At 37.0% G+C, this 18647-nt stretch overlaps 1 pseudogene; it reads left to right on the top strand.

Moving 5' to 3' along the window:
- Window positions 1-2882, top strand: part of LOC102284764 (renin receptor pseudogene) — a 52262-nt pseudogene extending 49380 nt beyond the window's left edge.
- The last annotated feature ends 15765 nt before the right edge of the window (window positions 2883-18647 follow it).

Here is an 18647-nt window from a genome sequence, read left to right as displayed (position 1 = left end):
CTGCATTGCAGGGGGATTTTTTACCAGCTAAGCTACCAGGGAATCCCCATGTATATCATATTAAGTTCCAATTTCTTTCTCAAATGATTTAACTCTAATTTTGTAAAAATGTTTACTTAAATATTGAAAGTGCCCAATTCTTCTTAATGAGAAACCCACATCTTCTATCTTAGTTAACAGTTTTATGCTCTTTTAAAAATCCTCTGGGAATAAAATATTTTACTTAGTATTGAAAGTGCCCCATGCTTCTTAACATAAGAAGTGGTGGCGGTGGTTTAGTCGCTAAGTAGTATCTGACTCTTTGCAACCCTCTGGACTGTAGCCCACCAGGCTCCTCTGTCCATGGGATCCTCCAGGCAAGAATACTGGAGTGAGTTGCCATTTCCTTCTCCAGGGGATCTTCCCGACCTAGGAATAGAACCCAGGTCTCCTGCCTTGCAGGCAGGTTCTTTACCAATGGAGCTACAATACATGTCTTCTATCTCAGTTAACACTTTTTACTCTTTTAAAAATCCACTGGGAATAAAATATTTTACTTAATGAATCAACAAAGTACCAAAAGCAACTTATGATTATGGTATTGACAGAATGTGCCATATAGAAATCAATGAAAAGTATCATGTAAACTATCTTTTGGGGGCTGTGCTGGTATTGAAAAGTATTTGCTAAACATATTTTGATAGTCATTTATTTGTTCCTTGTTATTAATGTCTATGTTCATTTACTTATCCTCCCATTCATTTTTGAACAGTTATAACAGTAAACATTATATAAGATTGTAGGAATAAGAAAATAAATATAAAATGGGCCCTCCCTAAAGAAGTATAGACTTCACTGAAGAGAGTAAGGTTCACATTCCAAGTAAAATAAGTGTCATTAGCGCTGCTATCAAAAAAGACTTCCAGAGAACAATGAACACTTGATCAATGTAACTCACCTTCATAAAAATGTATTTTTTTAAAAATCTACTATTCTAGAGGCATCAGCAGCTTTTAAAGCTCCCCAGGTGATTCCAAGCATGGCCAGGAGAGGGATCAGGCTGGTGGGACAGAGGGACAAGCTGAGCTGTGGCATGAGCCTCCCTCAGAGAAAGCAGGGATAAATTGTCACCATCTTGGCAGATCCCCGGAAAAGCAATGAAAAGGAGCCACCCGCACTAGGATATCTTGGGCAGACTCCCTTACCTTCATGCTGGTCCTGGCCTCCCTGCTTGTGTTTTCTTAGGAGTAGATGCTTTCTCTCAGGGTTTGATTTCACTGCCACTTGCTCCCAAAATCCCCTACTTGGGAGGAGAGTGGGGAGCTGAGACACACGTACTCAGAGGGCTTTTCAGTCATCCTGAGTTCATTCATTCAACAAATACACACGGCAGCTCTTGGAGGGCACAGGGAGTTGTGTCTGTTTTGTGTTTCCTGCATAGAGTGAAATAAAGTGTTGCCAATATCGACAGCTTCCTGAGGGCATCTGCTGTCTCTACTCCAGACGTAAGCAGCAAACGGAACTTGATGACTGTCATTTCTATATGGACCCTTATGTTTATATGATCTCGCTGTGTCTGGCTCTGTAAACTTTGGTGATGTACCTCCTTGTGACCCTGCCATCTGGCTGTGGCTGCCCTTCACCTCAACCATAAGTTTGTGAGGCTCCCATTGTTGACATCTGGGTCCTGCCTCATGCATCTTCCCTGCTGTTTGGACTGTACAGTATTAGGGCAGCACAAGGAACTGATCCGCCTCTCTTCTAAACCCAGTCCATGAGTGTCTCACTGGATCCTGAGAGTAACCCTGCAAGCCTGGCCCTGAAGGGTGGAGTCAAAGGTATCAGGAAACAGAGAGTTCTTAGCCAGCAGTATTATGCTTACCTGTATCAGGTGTCTTAGGGAACAAATTTAGTATATTAAGATCACCAGTATCTGTTGTTTTCCAGAATGGAAATTGCCCTATTCCAGGAGAGCGAATCCCAGACGTGGCTGCATGGTCCATGGGCTTCTCTGTGAAAGAAGACCTTTCTTGGCCGGGCCTTACAGTAGGTAACCTGTGCCACCATCTTCAGGCTACTGTTATGGTGATGGTGAAAGGAGTGGACAAGCTTGCTCTACCCCCAGGCAGTGTCATTTCATACCCTTTGGAGAATGCAGTTCCTTTTAGTCTTGACAGCATGGCAAATTCCATTCACTCTTTATTTTTGAAGAAACTCCAGTGGTTTTTGCTGTTGGCTCCCAGTGAGGAAAGAGTGTACATGGTGGGGAAAGCAAACTCGGTTTTCAAAGATCTCAGTAATGCTCAGACAGCTCCACAATCGACTGTTTCAAGAAACCTCTGCTCTCGCTTCATTTCCCCTCAATTCTCTAAGTATGAACAATGAAGTTGATCTCCTTTTTCTTTCTGAACTGCAAGTGCTGCATGATATTTCAAGTTTGTTGTCCCGACATAAGCATCTAGCCAAGGATCATTCTCCTGATTTATACTCACTGGAGTTGCCAGGTCTGGAAGAAATTGGTAAAAATTATGGGGAAGACTGAACAATTTAGAGATGCCTCTAAGATCCTTGCTGATGCTCTGCAAAAGTATGCAGATGTCATGTACAATCTCTATGGTGGGAACGCAGTGGTAGAGTTGGTGACTGTCAGATCATTTGACACATCCCTTATGAGGAAGACAAAGACTATCCTTGAGACAAAACAAGTAAAGGACCCCTTAACTCCCTATAATCTTGCCTATAAATATAATTTTGAATATCCAGTGGTTTTCAGCCTGGTACTTTGGATAATGATCGGTTTGGCCTTGACTCTGATTGTCACCTGTTACAATATGTGGAACATGGATCCTGAAAATGATAGCATCATTTATAGGATGACAAACCAGAAGATTTGAATGGATTGAACTTTCCTTAAGCCAAACTTGGAAAAAAAGAAGGTTTAGAATTGACTGTTTCATTAAAATAAATCTTTTAGTGTAGTTTAAACTAGATTGCTGCTGCTAAGTTGCTTCAGTCGTGTCCGACTCTGTGCGACACCATAGACGGCAGCCCACCAGGTTCCGCCGTCCCTGGGATTCTCCAGGCAAGAACACTGGAGTGGGTTGCCATTTCCTTCTCCAATGCATGAAAGTGAAACATGAAAGTAAAGTCGCTCAGTTGTGTCTGACTCTAGCGACCCCATGGGCTACCAGGCTCCTCCGTCCATGGGATTTTGCAGGCAAGAGTAGTGGATTGGAGTGCCATTGCCTTCTCTTTAAACTAGATAGTACACTTTAAATTTATAAAAAATCAAATTTTGTTCTCTTTTGTGTGTGCCTGTTCTTTTAGAGTGAATTATATAGTATTGATGTGAGGTGACCCTTGTGATATAAATTCCATAATATGCTCAAATATGATGATATAACCATTTAATATAGTTTCATTCCATTTACTATTTAAAATATGCACTGTAATAAATAACATTTAGAATAGTTTGTGTTATTCATTTTGGCAAAATGTGCTGAATTTGAAATGTTTAACTTCCTTACACAGGACAGGTTAAAAGTGATATTTGGGCTGTTATATACTATGAACCATTTCTAAATGTCTTAATGTAAATATCTCTGAAACAGGAAAAGGTTTTTAACTTTGAGCAGCTATTAACTATGAATGTGCTTACACAGTCACTCAGATCTGGAATTGCATCTGATTGAGAGATAATAGCTATTATTTTAATCTCTTCTGAAAGTTTGGTGATCTGAATGGTCAAGTGTGGATACTGAACATACTACATTGATATAAGAAGGAATTAGCTTTGTGGAGTTATAGACACTTGTAATCACATACACAAAAACATTTGGGGGGCATCCTGGGGCATGATTGCAGTCATTTTCTCCCTTGTGTAAGTTACTCTGGTTTACGGTACAAAATCATTCTATAGAAAGTTAAGTGTAAGTAGATACTCCCTACTTTATGTAAAAATGGACCAATGTCTATAAAGAGTGACAAATAAAGTTAACAACGATTTTTTAAAAAATCTTCTATTCTTGTATAGGAGTGTTCTGTTGGAACACTGGTCTATTCTGACCAACTGGGCTTTACCTGAACTTGAAAATCTATGAACTGTGTGTGTGTGTGCATATGTTTATATTCATATTTAATACTAAGCTGTCCACATTTTAAAATATGACATTTAGAAGTTATAAAATATAGGAAGACTAGTTTAAAGCCTACTGAATTATACTGACAATCTATTATGAGTCTCTGAATTACATCATCAGTATTACTGACAGCAAAGGAGGTGATATATACAATTGTGTAAAGAGAAGAGTAGTCAGAACTTGTGGCTTATTGTGTATTAACAGTTGAAGGAGAAAAAGATCTCTAGCTTAGATAAATAGATTCTATCCTTTGAAATAAGGGAAACAGATTTGAGGAGAATTGATATGAGGAAGAATCAAGTAAGAAATATATGGGCATGTTGATTTTTATATGCCTGGATAATTTCTAACAGAAGAATTTCAAGGAGTCTAATAGGTAAATGAGAATGGAACTCACATAAAGCTATTTGGTCAGCATTTCCATCTTTAACCACAGGGAGTGAAACATTTAGTTTTGTGAGTTTCAAATAATAAATCTGTAATTATATATTTTTTGTTTCCATGAATATCTGACCTATTCAAAGCAGCTAAAAAGAAAACCTAAAATTTTATTATTTAAAAATCAATAAATTCAATGTAAAAGAAATTTAAGTAAACTCTCAAATATTTTTCAACTCATATTATTTATACTTATAAAATTATTAAAGCTTAAAATTGTAATAAGAATTATGAGCACTATGTCTTAAAATATGGTCTGAAGAAACACATGTAAAGATGCTCAACATCACTCATTATTAGAAAAAAGCAAATACTACAATGAAGTATCACCTCACAGCAGTCAGAACAGCCATCATAAAAAATCTACAAACAACTCTTACACTGTTAGAAAGAATGTAAATTGATATAACCACTATACAGAACGGAATGGAGAGTCCTTAAAAAAAACTATGAATAAAACTACCATATGACCCAGCAATCCCACTATTGGGCATATACTCTGAGAAAACCATAATTCAAAAGACACATGTACCCCAATGTTCATTGCAACACTATTTACACTAGCTATGACACAAAAGCAACCAAGAAGTCCATCATAGATGAATGGATAAAGAATTGTGGTACATTTATATAATATTTAGTTCAGTTCAGTTCAGTCACTCAGTCTTGTCTGACTCTTTGTGACCCCATGAATTGCAGCACGCCAGGCCTCCCTGTTCATCACCAACTCCCGGAGTTCACCCAAACTCATTTCCATCAAGTTGGTGATACCATCCAGCCATCTCATCCTGTGTTGTCCCCTTCTCCTCCTGCCCCCAATCCCTCCCAGCATTAGAGTCTTTTCCAATGAGTCAACTCTTCGCATGAGGTGGCCTATGTATTGGAGTTTCAGCTTTAGCATCAGTCCTTCCAAAGAACACCCAGAACTGATCTCCTTTAGAATGGACAGATTGGATCTCCTTGCAATCCAAGGGACTCTCAAGAGTCTTCTCCAATACTACAATTCAAAAGTATCAATTTTTCAGCACTCAGCCTTCTTCACAGTCCAACTTTCACATCCATACATGACCACAGGAAAAACCATAGCCTTGACTAGACGGACCTTTGTTGGCAAAGTAATGTCTCTGGTTATTAATATGCTGTCTAGGTTGGTCATAACTTTCCTTCTAAGGAGTAAGCTACTTTTAATTTTATGGCTGCAATTACCATCTGCAGTGATTTTGGAGCCCAAGAAAATAAAGTCTGACACTGTTTCCCCATCTATTTCCCATGAAGTGATGGGACCAGATGCCATGATCTCAGTTTTCTCAATGTTGAGCTTTAAGCCAACTTTTTCACTCTCCTCTTTCACTTTCATCAAGAGGTTTTTTAGTTCCTCTTCATTTTCTGCCATAAGGGTGGTGTCGTCTGCATATCTGAGGTTATTTGTATTTCTCCCGGCAATCTTGATTCCAGCTTGTGCTTCTTCCAGCCCAGCGTTTCTCATGATGTACTCTGCATATAAGTTAAATAAGCAGGGTGACAATATAAACCCTTGATGTACTCCTTTTCCTATTTGGAACCAGTCTGTTGTTTCATGTCCAGTTATAACTGTTGCTTCTTGACCTGCATATAGGTTTCTCAAGATGCAGGTCAGGTGGTCTGGTATGCGCATCTCTTTCAGTATTTTCCACAGTTTATTGTGATCCACACAGTCAAAGGCTTTGGCATAGTCAATAAAGCAGAAATAGATGTTTTTCTGGAACTCTCTTGCTTTTTCCATGATCCAGTGGATGTTGGCAATTTGATCTCTGGTTCCTCTGCCTTTTCTAAAACCAGCTTGAACATCTGGATATTATTCAACCATAAAAAGGAATGAATTTGAGTCAGTTCTAGTGAAGTGATGAATCGAAAGCCTGTTATACAGAATGAAGTAAGTCAGAAAGAAAAAGAAATATATCAACACATGTACATGGCCTGAAGAAGAAAATATTTAAAGTATGACAATCAGAGAGTTGAACTTCCCTAGCTATCAAGTGGTTAAGACGCCACACTTCCACTGCAGAGAATCCAGGTTTGATCCCTGGTTAGGAAACTAAGATCCCACATGACACAGAGAGGCCAAAAACAAACAATCAAAGAGAGGAACAATAATTAAGGTAGAGTATCAGTAGGGGAGAAGATAAAGAGAAAATTCAAGAAATAATTAGTCAGCGGGGTCAAGTGCTTTTTACTGGTTAAGTTAAAGCAGTAGAAAAATTCAGTGCATATTTAATACCAACAAAGAAACTAGTTTTATTTGAATGCTTCAAGTAAAAACCAAATTCTTAAATGTTTAGGGTATAATGAAAGTGAAAAAGTGAACACAGAGATGGTCATTTATATTGTAGACAAGCTGAAACTGTTAGTCAGATCTGACTCTGTGACCCCGTGGACTGTAGCCTGCCAGGCTCCTCTGTCCTTGGGATTCTCCAAGCAAAAATACTGGACTGGGTTGCCATTTCCTTCTCCAGGGGATCTTCCAGAGGCAGGGATCAAACCCGGGTGTCCCACAGTGATGGCAGATTCTTTACCATATTGTAGAGAAACTGATTGAAAAGGGAAGGAGGTATGGAAATAGTTAGAAAAGTTTATGGTCAAGAAACTTGTTACATTTTTAGTTTTAAGTCAGCTTCAAACACTGGCAAGCTTTTCAGCTGTTAACACAGATTTTCCAGCTGTTAACACAGAATCCACTGAAGAAGGAGGGACTGCATGTATAGGAGAGAAGAGAAAAAAATATTTGAACAAAATCCTGGAATAAACAGAAGTGATCGAATCAGGATAAGAGATAAAGAATGGAACCTTGAAAGATTACAGGAGAAAGGATGACATATTTATAAGTACAGAAGCAAAATTTTAAAATATTTCCTTGAGGAATTACCTTTCAAAGTCTTTTTTTTTTTTTTTTCATTTTTCTATTTGTGTATTGGACATGACATAGAAATAAGTATCATCCAAGTTCAAACTCTACCTACTACTTACTAGCTGAGGGACCTACCGCATATAAAACCTGTGAAAATTTGTTTCCTCATTTGAATGATTGAAACAATAATTTCTATCTTAAGTAGTCACTGTGATAACTAAATGAGATAATGTGGAAAAATTTAGAATGTGTACCAAAATGAAAGGAGATTAGCAAATGTTTGCTCTCCTTCTAGTAAGACACACAGTTACCAATGTGTTTTAATTTTTCAATGAACTGATCTTAGATTATTAAAGAAAATACTTGTAAAGACTTCCATTATAATGTGCATTTGTTTTTTTGCTACCATAAAATGTGTTTGAATTTGAAAAACAAATTCTTTGCCCTTTTAGCAACTCTCCTAGATGAACGCAATGGAACAAGAAGTTACATAAGATAATAAATGTGTATTTAATTATTTATTTTTCAAAATTCAGTGCCTATGATGGATGGTACAATGCAAGAATACTCTCTAAATTATACTTAATATTAGAAGAAATTTTGCTATAGTAATCTTTTTCAAAAATAGCTAGTTACAGTTATCTAGTCCTCCTCACCGGAGAAGGCAGTGGCACCCCACTCCAGTACTCGTGCCTGAAAAATCCCATGGGCAGAGGAGCCTGGTGGGCTGCAGTCCACGGGGTCGCTAAGAGTGGGACATGACTGAGCGACTTCACTTTGACTTTTCACTTTCATGCATTGGAGAAGGCAATGGCAACCCACTCCAGTGTTCTTGCCTGGAGAATCCCAGGGACAGAGGAGCCTGGTGGGCTGCCATCTATGGGGTCACACAGAGTCGGACATGACTAAAGTGACGCAGCAGCAGCAGCAGTCCTCCTCACTTGTGTTTGTATTTTAGTCTTATTAAAACAAGACTTGATTTGAAGGATAAAAACCATAGTTGTGTCTTCCTGGCAGGACTGACAAATGATGGCACCAAAAAATAAAACTTTAATTTTCTGAATATTCCTTAAGACACATACATCTGTAGCTCCCTTGTGAGTTTTAAGAATACTGTCTTATAAGTGATAGTTCTTCCTTACAACTTCTGAAAATAAATTATACATGAACCATGAATCTTTGCCCTCTCACCTGGGAGACACTTCAAAAACAAGGATAAAGAAAAAGATTCAATTACAAAAATGAATAAATAAATAAAAGCTGAATGTTTTATCAAATAACCATATGTTTGGGGAAAGTATTTATCTTTACAAAATTCATTAAAATTCATATCCATCTCTAAATTTATCATGTCTATTTCCCCATTGCCCTCCTCTTCTAGCCCCCAAATAAACAAAACCACCAACCAGTCAAAATATTCACTGTTTTATTCTACATTTGGTCAAAATATCTCTGTTTACCAAAATAGCTCTATTTATACCTGTTTGGTCACTTGAATCTTGGATTTATTCAGAATTACTTCTTTCATCACTCCCTATGCAAATAACTATGGCCTCCAAATCAGACTAAACTCCACTGGGCCCCTCCTTATGAATAAGTTTAGAATCTTCATTTTCTCAAATAATCCAATGTTAGAATACTTAGAAAATTTTTCATCTGAACTACTATGAGTTCAGTCATTCCAACTTATTGTGACCCCATGGACTACAACAAGTCAGATATTCCTGTCCAGCATGAACTCCTGGAGCTTGCTCAAACTCATGTCCATCAAGTTGGTGATACCATCCAACCATCTAATCCTCTGTCGTTCCCTTCTCCTCCCACCTTCAATCTTTCCTAGCATCAGGGTCTTTTCAAATGAGTCAGTTCTTCACATCAGGTGGACAAACTCCAAGTACTGGAGTTTCAGCTTCAGCATCAGTCCTTCCAATGAATATTCAGGAGTGATTTCCTTTTGAATGGACGGGTTGGATCTCCTTGCAGTCCAAGGGACTTAAACACCAGGAGGAGAAGGAGACAACAGAGGATGAGATGGTTGAATGGCATCACCGACTCAATGGACATGAGTTTGGGTGGGCTCCGGAAGTTGTGATGGACAGGGAGGCCTGGTGTGCTGCGGTTCATGGGTTTGCAAAGAATCATACATGACTGAGCAACTGAACTGAACTGATACTATATCATGTTAGATGATCACTTTCATGTTTTAGTTTACTTAGCTAAAAATTATTCCTGGAAAATGCCCTTTTAATAACTTCTCTAAAAATTATTCCTGGAAAATGCCCTTTTAATAACTTCTCTAAAACCATAACTCATTTAATAAATATTTTTATAATCAATCATAAATATCTTTTTTTTTAACACCAACATTTTCCTTAGCTCTATAGGCAATATCCTATCTCTTGTTCTTTCTTGATGGAATAGGTTTTAAAACTCCTGTAGATCTTGTCAAGACAATAGCAAAATATAGTTAGCATGTCTCCTGAAGTACAATCTTCTCTCAGATGCCACGTGTTTACTTTATGTTTCTTTAATCTTGGACTGTACCATATTATGGGCTTCCCAGGTGGTACAGTAAATTAGAATCTGTCTGTTAATGCCAGGGATGTGGGTTCTATCCCTGGGTCAAGAAGATCCCCTGGAGAAGGAAATGACAGCCCATTCCAATATTCTTGCCTGGGAAATCCCATGGACAGAGGAGCTTGGTGGGATATAGTCCATGGGGTTGCAAAAGAGTCAGACATGATTTAGTGAATAAACAACAGCAAAGTGCTGTATTATAATGATTATTTATCCCTACTCCTTTCCATTTCTTCCATCTCTTCCCTATGTACATCTAGTAGTTGTTGTTCAGTCACTATCCACCTGCTAAGAGATTAAGATTTAGTCACTCAGTTGTGTCCAACTCTCCAGGACCCTGTGGACTATTCCTGCCAGGCTCCTCTGTCTATGGAATTCTCCTGGCAAGAATACTGGAGTGGGTTGCCATTCCCTTCTCCAGGGACTCTTCCTCACCTAGGTATTAAATCTGGGTCAAAGTGACATGGTGTTAGTGGGGAGGCTAGGCAGGCAAACATGTCTTAGTTTAACTGTTTTATACCATCTTTAAAGTATTTTAAATATCCCAAATAATCTGGAACTATACCAACATCATGTAATAAACAACTTATACTGCAGATAAAAGAAAAAAAAATTAACCATTATTTTATTACTCTAAAATTACAAAATACAAAATTTTATTATATTTTAGTACTTTAAGATTGCGTTCACATACTATGAAATCTACAGTTTAGAAAATGATCTCTTTCAGAAAAATGAAAGGTCAAATTCAAAATAAAAATCTAATGAGATTACTGGGCTAATTTCTACCTAGCTTATTAATGACCTTTAGTTGTTTTACCTCTTCCAAAAGGTATTAGCATTCCATTGCTTTGTAACTCAATCAATATCTCCAAATAATATAATAAGATCCCACAAATATAAACTATGAAGTTGACTTGCGATTAATTTTGGAAACATATAGTATTCATGAGTTGCTCCATTACTATTCTTATGTATTTAAAATTCTCTTAAAGACTACTTTTGGAGAAATAATTGACTCGGTCATTCAATCTGAACATGCATTTGATGGTTATTAAACTCAGACACATGTCTACAGAATTCAAATATCCAATCTCCATTAAAATTAAAACATGAAATCAACCTCCTATTCATAATTGTACTGTGTTTTGACAAGTGTATCATCATAATCTGAGCAACAGGTTTGGTTGGGCAACTAATTTTTTTTCAGTAGACAGGAACACATTACTAGCATATAATTTGCTTATTACAAATGTCCTATGTGCCCATAATTTAAAAATGCTCTCATAAAAATCAAAGAGATCATAAATAATTTGATGATGTAGACAGAAAACAGAACATGCAATATTTTTGAAATGCTTAGGGCACTCTCCATGGGGCAGACTATTGTTAGTGTATCAATAAGTGTTAGATGAAGTGAATTGGGGCACAGATATGAGTCTGTATACTAGGAAGATATGTTAGAATAAGAGTCCTCTCCTCATAACTCATCACCATGCTATCATGAAAGAATGAGGAAGTAACAGGAAGAACATCCTTCCTCTTTTTCATTCACTGTAAGACTACAGTTATGAGAAATTAACTTACAATGAAATAAATTACTCATTTGTTCATTTAGTCAACAAATATTTTGAGTACTTATTATGTATAAATACATTGTTGAATGATATGAATTTAGAAATAGATACATAAAAAATGATCTATGACTTACAGGCTGAATTCCAAAGGGAGATACACAAGAAATAGTTATTAAACAACTAATTATATTGTGATAAGAAAGAGGAAAATGTACAGAAAGGAAAAAGAGCCCTAATGCAGTCTATGAAGTAAGGGGAGGTTTCTTTGTGATAACATCATTTCATTTGACATCTAAATAACAATTAAATTTGAGCTATCTAAGGAATGAAAGTAGAGAGAATTACAGACTCAGGAACATCTCATACAAGGGTTTTGATGTTGGATGAGGTAGGTACCGGGAAAAGCACAAAAAAAGTCTGTTTGGATGGATCACTGTGAATTGAGGAAAGAGTACTTGGAGGTTAGGGTTTGAGAAAGACAGAAACCATGAAAAATAATAAAACAATGCCATTTACAACAATATAAATCGGCCTAGAGATTGTCATGGAGAAGGCAATGGCACCCCACCCCAGTACTCTTGCCTGGAAAATCCCATGGAGGGAGGAGCCTGGTGGGCTGCAGTCCATGGGGTCGCTAAGAGTCGGACGCGACTGAGCGTCTTCACTTTCACTTTTCACTTTCCTGCATTGGAGAAGGAAATGGCAACCCACTCCAGTGTTCTTGCCTGGAGAATCCCAGGGACGGGGAAGCCTGGTGGGCTGCCGTCTATCCAGTCGTACAGAGTTGGACACGACTGAAGCGACTAAGCAGCAGCAGCAGCAGCAAAGATTGTCATATTTAGTGAAGTAAGTCAGACAGAGAAAGACAATTGTCATATGATATCGCTTATATGTGAAATCTAAAAACAATGGTAATAAACGAACCTATTTACAAGGAGCTTATTTACAAAATAGAAATGGAATCAGAGATGTAGAAAACAAATGTATGGTTACCAAGGGGGAAAGAGGTGGAGAGGGAAAAATGGGGAGATTTGGATTGACATATACACACTAATATATACAAAATAGATAACTAATAATGACCTATTGTATAGCACAGGGAACTTTACTCAATACTCTGTAATAGCCTATATGGGAAAAGAATCTATAAAAGAATGGCTATAACTGTAGTCATATGTATAACTGACCGATTCAGTTATATATATAACTGATGTATGTAACCTGAAACTAATACAACATTGGAAATGAACTGCACTCCAATAAAAATTGAAAAAAAAAAAAAAAAACAACTAAAAGTAAAAAAGAAGGCAAAAGCCAGATAATGTAGGTTTATATAGACCACACCAAACATTCTGAATCATATTTAAGAGAAATTAAAATATTTTAATATAGTCTGCCAATATCAGGGCCATGAAATATTAATATATAAAACCAATTATTTGTCCTTTTTTTCTTTCATTATAGTAAAGTAAGTTCTTCACTCAGAAGCAGTGTTGGTGGGCTGTCAGTGAGTATATGTGATATTTTGCAAATATAAGGACAGAAATCCTGCAGGGGTAAGTGGGGCAGTATAATCCTCAACACCTGTCTCAGTTCAGTTCAGTTTAGTCACTCAGTTGTGTCTGACTCTGCGACCCCATGGATTGCAGCACGCCAGGCCTCCCTGTCCAACACCAACTCCCAGAGTTTACCCAAAACCATGTCCATTGGGCTGGTGATGCCATCCAACCATCTCATCCTCTGTTGTCCCCTTCTCCTCCCACCTTCAATCTTTCCCAGCATCAGGATCTTTTCAAATGAGTCAGCTCTTCACATCAAGTGGCCAAAGTAATGGAGTTTCAGCTTCAACATCAGTCCTTCCAATGAACACTCAGGACTGATCTCCTTTAGGATGGACTGGTTGGATCTCCTTGCAGTCCAAGGGACTCTCAAGAGTCTTCTCCAACACCACAGTTCAAAAGCATCAATTCTTCAGTACTCAGCTTTCTTTATAGTCCAGCTCTCATATCAATACATGACTACTACAAAAACCATAGCCTTCACTAGACAGAACTTTGTTGGCAAAGTAATGTCTCTGCTTTTTTTTTATTTATTTAAATTGGAGGTTAATTACTTTACAATATTGTATTGGTTTTGCCATACATCAACATGAATCCACCACGGTTGTACACTTGTTCCTCATCCTGAACCCCCCTCCCTCCCTGTACCATCCCTCTGGGTCGTCCCAGTTCACTAGCCCCAAGCATCCTGTATCATGCATCAGACCTGGACTGGCAATTCATTCAATATATGATATTATACATGTTTCAATGCCATTCTCCCAAATCAACCCACCCTCTCCCTCTCCCACAGAGTCCAAACAACTGTTCTATACCTCTGTGTCTCTTTTGCTGTCTCGCATACAGGGTTATTGTCACCATCTTTCTAAATTCCATATATATGCATTAGTATACTGTATTAGTGTTTTTCTTTCTGGCTTATTTCACTCTGTATAATAGGCTCCAGTTTCATCTACCTCATTAGAACTGATTCAAGTGTATTCTTTTTAGTGGCTGAGTAATACTCCATTGTGTATATGTACCACAGCTTTCTTATCCATTCATTTGCTGATGGACATCTAGGTTGCTTCCATGTCCTGGCTATTATAAACAGTGCTGCAATGAACACTGGGGTACACGTGTCTCTTTCAATTCTGGTTTCCTCAGTGTGTATGCCCAGTAGTGGGATTGCTGGGTCATAAGGAAGTTCTGTCTCTGCTTTTTAATATGTTGTCCAGGTTAGTCATAAGTTTCCTTCCAAGGAGTAAGCATCTTTTAGTTTTGTGGCTGCAGTCACATTCTGCAATGATTTTGGAGCTCAAAAAAATAAAGTCTGCCACTGTTTCCACTGTTTCCCCATCGATTTGCCATGAAGTGATGGGCCTATTGAGATGGGAATGAAAACTGACCTTTTCCAGTCCTGTGGCCACTGCTGAGTTTTCCAAATTTGCTGGCGTATTCAGTGTACCACTTTCACAGCTTCATCTTTTAAGATTTGAAATAGCTCAACTGGAATTCCATTACCTCCACCACCTCTGTTCGTAGTGATGCTTCCTAAGGCTCACTTGACTTTGCACTCCAGGATGTCTGGCTCTAGGTGAGTGAACTCACCATCGTGATTATCTATGTTGTGAAGATCTTTTTTGTATAGTTCTTCAGTGTATTCTTGCCACCTCTTCTTAATATCTTCTGCTTCTGGTAGGTCCATACCATTTCTGTCCTTTATTGAGCCCGTCTTTGCATGAAATGTTCCCTTGTCATCTCTAATGTTCTTGAAGAGATCTCTAGTCTTTCCCATTCTATTGTTTTCTTCTATTTCTTAAAAAAAAAAATACAAAAAAAAAAAAAAAAAAAAACTCTCTATGTTGGTGCAAATAAGTCTCTGCCCTCTTTAGAATGGTAAAGATTCCAATATGATCATCTTCTACTAGATGTATGACCAGTGATGAGATTGATGATACTGGAGAGTAAGCACTGGCAATAACCAAGTCAGTCTTACTAACAGGATGGCCATACCATTGAGATTCTGCAGTCTCCAGGCTTGCAACCAGAGTCTGTTTTCTTTGCCACCTGGAGAAGAAGGCTGAACTCACATCACAAAATGAATAATCTAGATCATCTTGTGTTATTACAAGTTTTCTCTGCTTTGAGAGCTTTTGCTGACCATCCAAAAAAACATGAATATTTATACTTTCTGGTCATAAATTAGGAGATTCATTAATATATGCCTTTGTGAACTCCTTTTTAATTGATTCATTTACTTCTTTTAAATGTCTGATTATCTTATCAAAGCATTATTCATAGATACTTCATCTCAGGCCTTCTTCTCTCTTTTGAGGTAAAAATTGAAAATGCGATTGTGCCAGTTCTGAGGTTTTACTTTCTTCACATAATTTAGAATTACACAAAAGCAGGATTTCAATGTGGTTGTAATACACTTTTCACCAGGACACACAAACAGTATAGCATTATCTGTAAACTAGGCTTGGGTATTTTTCTCCTTAGACCAGTGGTCATAAAGATTAATGATAAAGTCACATATGTGTTTTGAGACGAGACACGAAGGGCAGCACAGGCAGGTGGAGAGTATGAATCAACTTAACTAATGCAAATTTCTTGTAACTGTCTAGACTGCTTGAAATAATCTCATATGTGCTACCCTAATCTTAAGATAAAATGCTGCTGGGAATGTCTAAATTTATTGCTAGTAAAGCTTATTAACTCCAAAGTCACCATGTGCAGTTCAGTTTGGATAATCATCTCATATTTCACAGTTATACACTTTAGCTTATATTATTGTCCAGGAACAAGAAAATAACAATTTTTAAAAAACTATTAAGATAGAATAGATTTTTTCTTCCAATCCTTGGGGTACATGAGAATTTTATCCTACAAAAATTTTATGCTACTCTAATGAGCTTCGCCATAGAGTTAAGCCAAACTTACCTTTGCAATAGACACTTAAGCAACACTAGATGAATGGGGTTATAATGGATCAACAGTACAGTTGTATAATGGCACTTTACATCATCCAGAAAGCTTTCTGGGCTGATTCAACGCTAACCTTCTATAGCTTCCCTAGCTTTGAAATGAGTCAGAGAAGTACTATACATGATATGTGTTGCCTTCAAATCTTTGAAAAGCCCACCAAGCATTTCATGACTTGTTTTAGTGGTGTATAAAATAACATGCAGACACATGTTGCTGTAGGTGAATATCTCAAGATTTCCACATCTACTTGATGCTCAGTCACTCCACAAATACTGTACACATCAGAATTTTCATGAGAAGAGTCTCTTCTCTTCTAACATAGCATCTAAAATACTTGTCCTCTCCTTTTCAGGTACTACTGGGAGGAGAATACCAATGCCATAAGAGGATATCATTTGGGATAGTGAATTGGCTGAAGTCCTTTTTTTACTATAAGATGGTCAAGTTACATCAAGACCAAATGGTTGTTCAGAATTCAAAAAATAACACTAAGGTAAGACACTGTATGTACAGTAGTGCTGTTCTTGGCAGATTGGGGGGAAAAACTGCTTCCAGTTTTTATAATTTCTTGATAGAACTTTTTTTTAAAGTCACAAAATCAAAAATATCAGGCACCAAGGCTTTTACTTATTCATTCATTCATTTGAAGAGAACATATCTAAAATAGCAGTGACAGCTAAAGTCACTATTTGATTAAAAATGTGATAATCCACTCATTTTCCAAGACCCATCATCTTCATCCTTCTGAAATAATTGATAACTATAAGGGGATGTGAGAGAAATATTTATTATTTTGGTTAAAAATTTTAGATGGTTGATTGGGATTGGCATATCTAGATTACTGTGTATAAAACAGATAACTAATGAGAACTGACTGTATAGCACAGGAAAATCTACTCAGTGGTCTGTGGTGACCTAAATGGAAAGGAAATCCAAGGAAGAGGAGATGTATATACACAACATCTAACAGTTATGCTCCAATAAAAAATTTTAGATAGTTGAATAATGTTTCTTGAATTTTTCCAAAGCTGTGGTTTTTGATTGATAGATTGATCAAACACTAATATATGATTACTATGTGCAGACATCATTATAAGTGCTCTATAAAATATACAGAAATTATTTAAAATATATAGTATTCAAGTACATACATAGAATTTATAGGCCAAAATTATTAAGATATTTGAATAAGATCACAAAGGATTCAGTGTTAGAATGGTGATTTTAACCTCTGTGTTCTGATTCAAGAATCTGTGCTCTAACTACCATATTAGGAAATAAACACATGTTTGTAGGAATTTCCATTTGGACTTCTTCAATAAACTTTACTTCTTTGGCCAAAAGACAATATGGGAAATATTATGATTGTAGAACATATTTATTCCTTAGCTACAGATCTAGTAAATTTTTGAAATAATAATGGATTAGTTTTAGAGTCCAAGTACGCTTATCATGAGATGAATTCCATTCAAGCCATCGTTCATTGCTTGGTGCTATAGCTTCCACTGTAATTAAGAAAAGATGAGCGTGTTCTAATCTCCAGATTAATCAAAAATTAGAGCCACTGTTGAAAAATACTCAGGAAATCTCAGGGTTTCATTTTCTGATTGTACAGTTAGTCCTTTCTCTTTGGAGAATGCTAGGAAGAAGATTCTGATAATGTATTTGTCTTATTACTCGAGGTCTTCTGAATCTGTGAACTAAATTGACTTAGGAATTAATTAATAACTCATGAGTCTATGAATTCAAATACAGGTTCCATTTTCTAAGCCTAGTCTTATTTGATTATCAAAAGTATTCATAAGTAGAAGATTAGCAGCTTACCCATCATGTGATCTTAGCTGCTACTCGACTCCTGCACATGAGATGCTTCTAATTTTCACCCTGACCCTGTTGTTTACAGTATTCAGTTTGCCCTGGTCATTTTGCCTCTCATGGATCCTGCCATGCCACTAAAAATCAATAAGCCATCTTTAACTGAAGAGAATTTCAAGAATGTCATTATATTAAGGGATTTACAGTATATAATCATTGGCCACTCTTGAGATTCAGTCCCAGAAAAATCAACCAAGCAAACGATGAATAGCTTATTCTGATGACTGACTGGAAACCAACAGGGATGAAAATAATCTCCAAATAGAGATATATAAAAATAAAGAAGTTAGAGTGGGGTTATAATCCATAAATCACTCATTTTGCATCTAAATCCCCTTATAGGAACATTCATACGTCTACTTCATCAAAGCCTTGAGGAATTCATTAGTGAGAAAAGTGTCAGAATCTTTGAAAAGTATATTAATAGCTTTGGAAAACATTTATTTTTATATGGGTGAAGAAGGCAGCGTAGTGTAGTGATTCAGAGGGAAAACTGTGAGCCCTAACAGCCCATTTTATACTTACTCACCGCCTATTAGTTTGGCAAATTGTATAAACATTCTATACCTCTTTTTCTTCACTTATAAAATAAGGATGACATAATGACCTAACAGAATTGCTTATTAGGGTTACTTGATTAAAGTGTCCC

The sequence above is a fragment of the Bos mutus genome, chromosome 3, assembly GCF_027580195.1.
Source record: "Bos mutus isolate GX-2022 chromosome 3, NWIPB_WYAK_1.1, whole genome shotgun sequence".
Classification (NCBI taxonomy): domain Eukaryota; kingdom Metazoa; phylum Chordata; class Mammalia; order Artiodactyla; family Bovidae; genus Bos; species Bos mutus.
The sequence above is the reverse complement of the archived record's forward strand: the minus strand, read 5'-3'. Positions and strand labels throughout refer to the sequence as shown.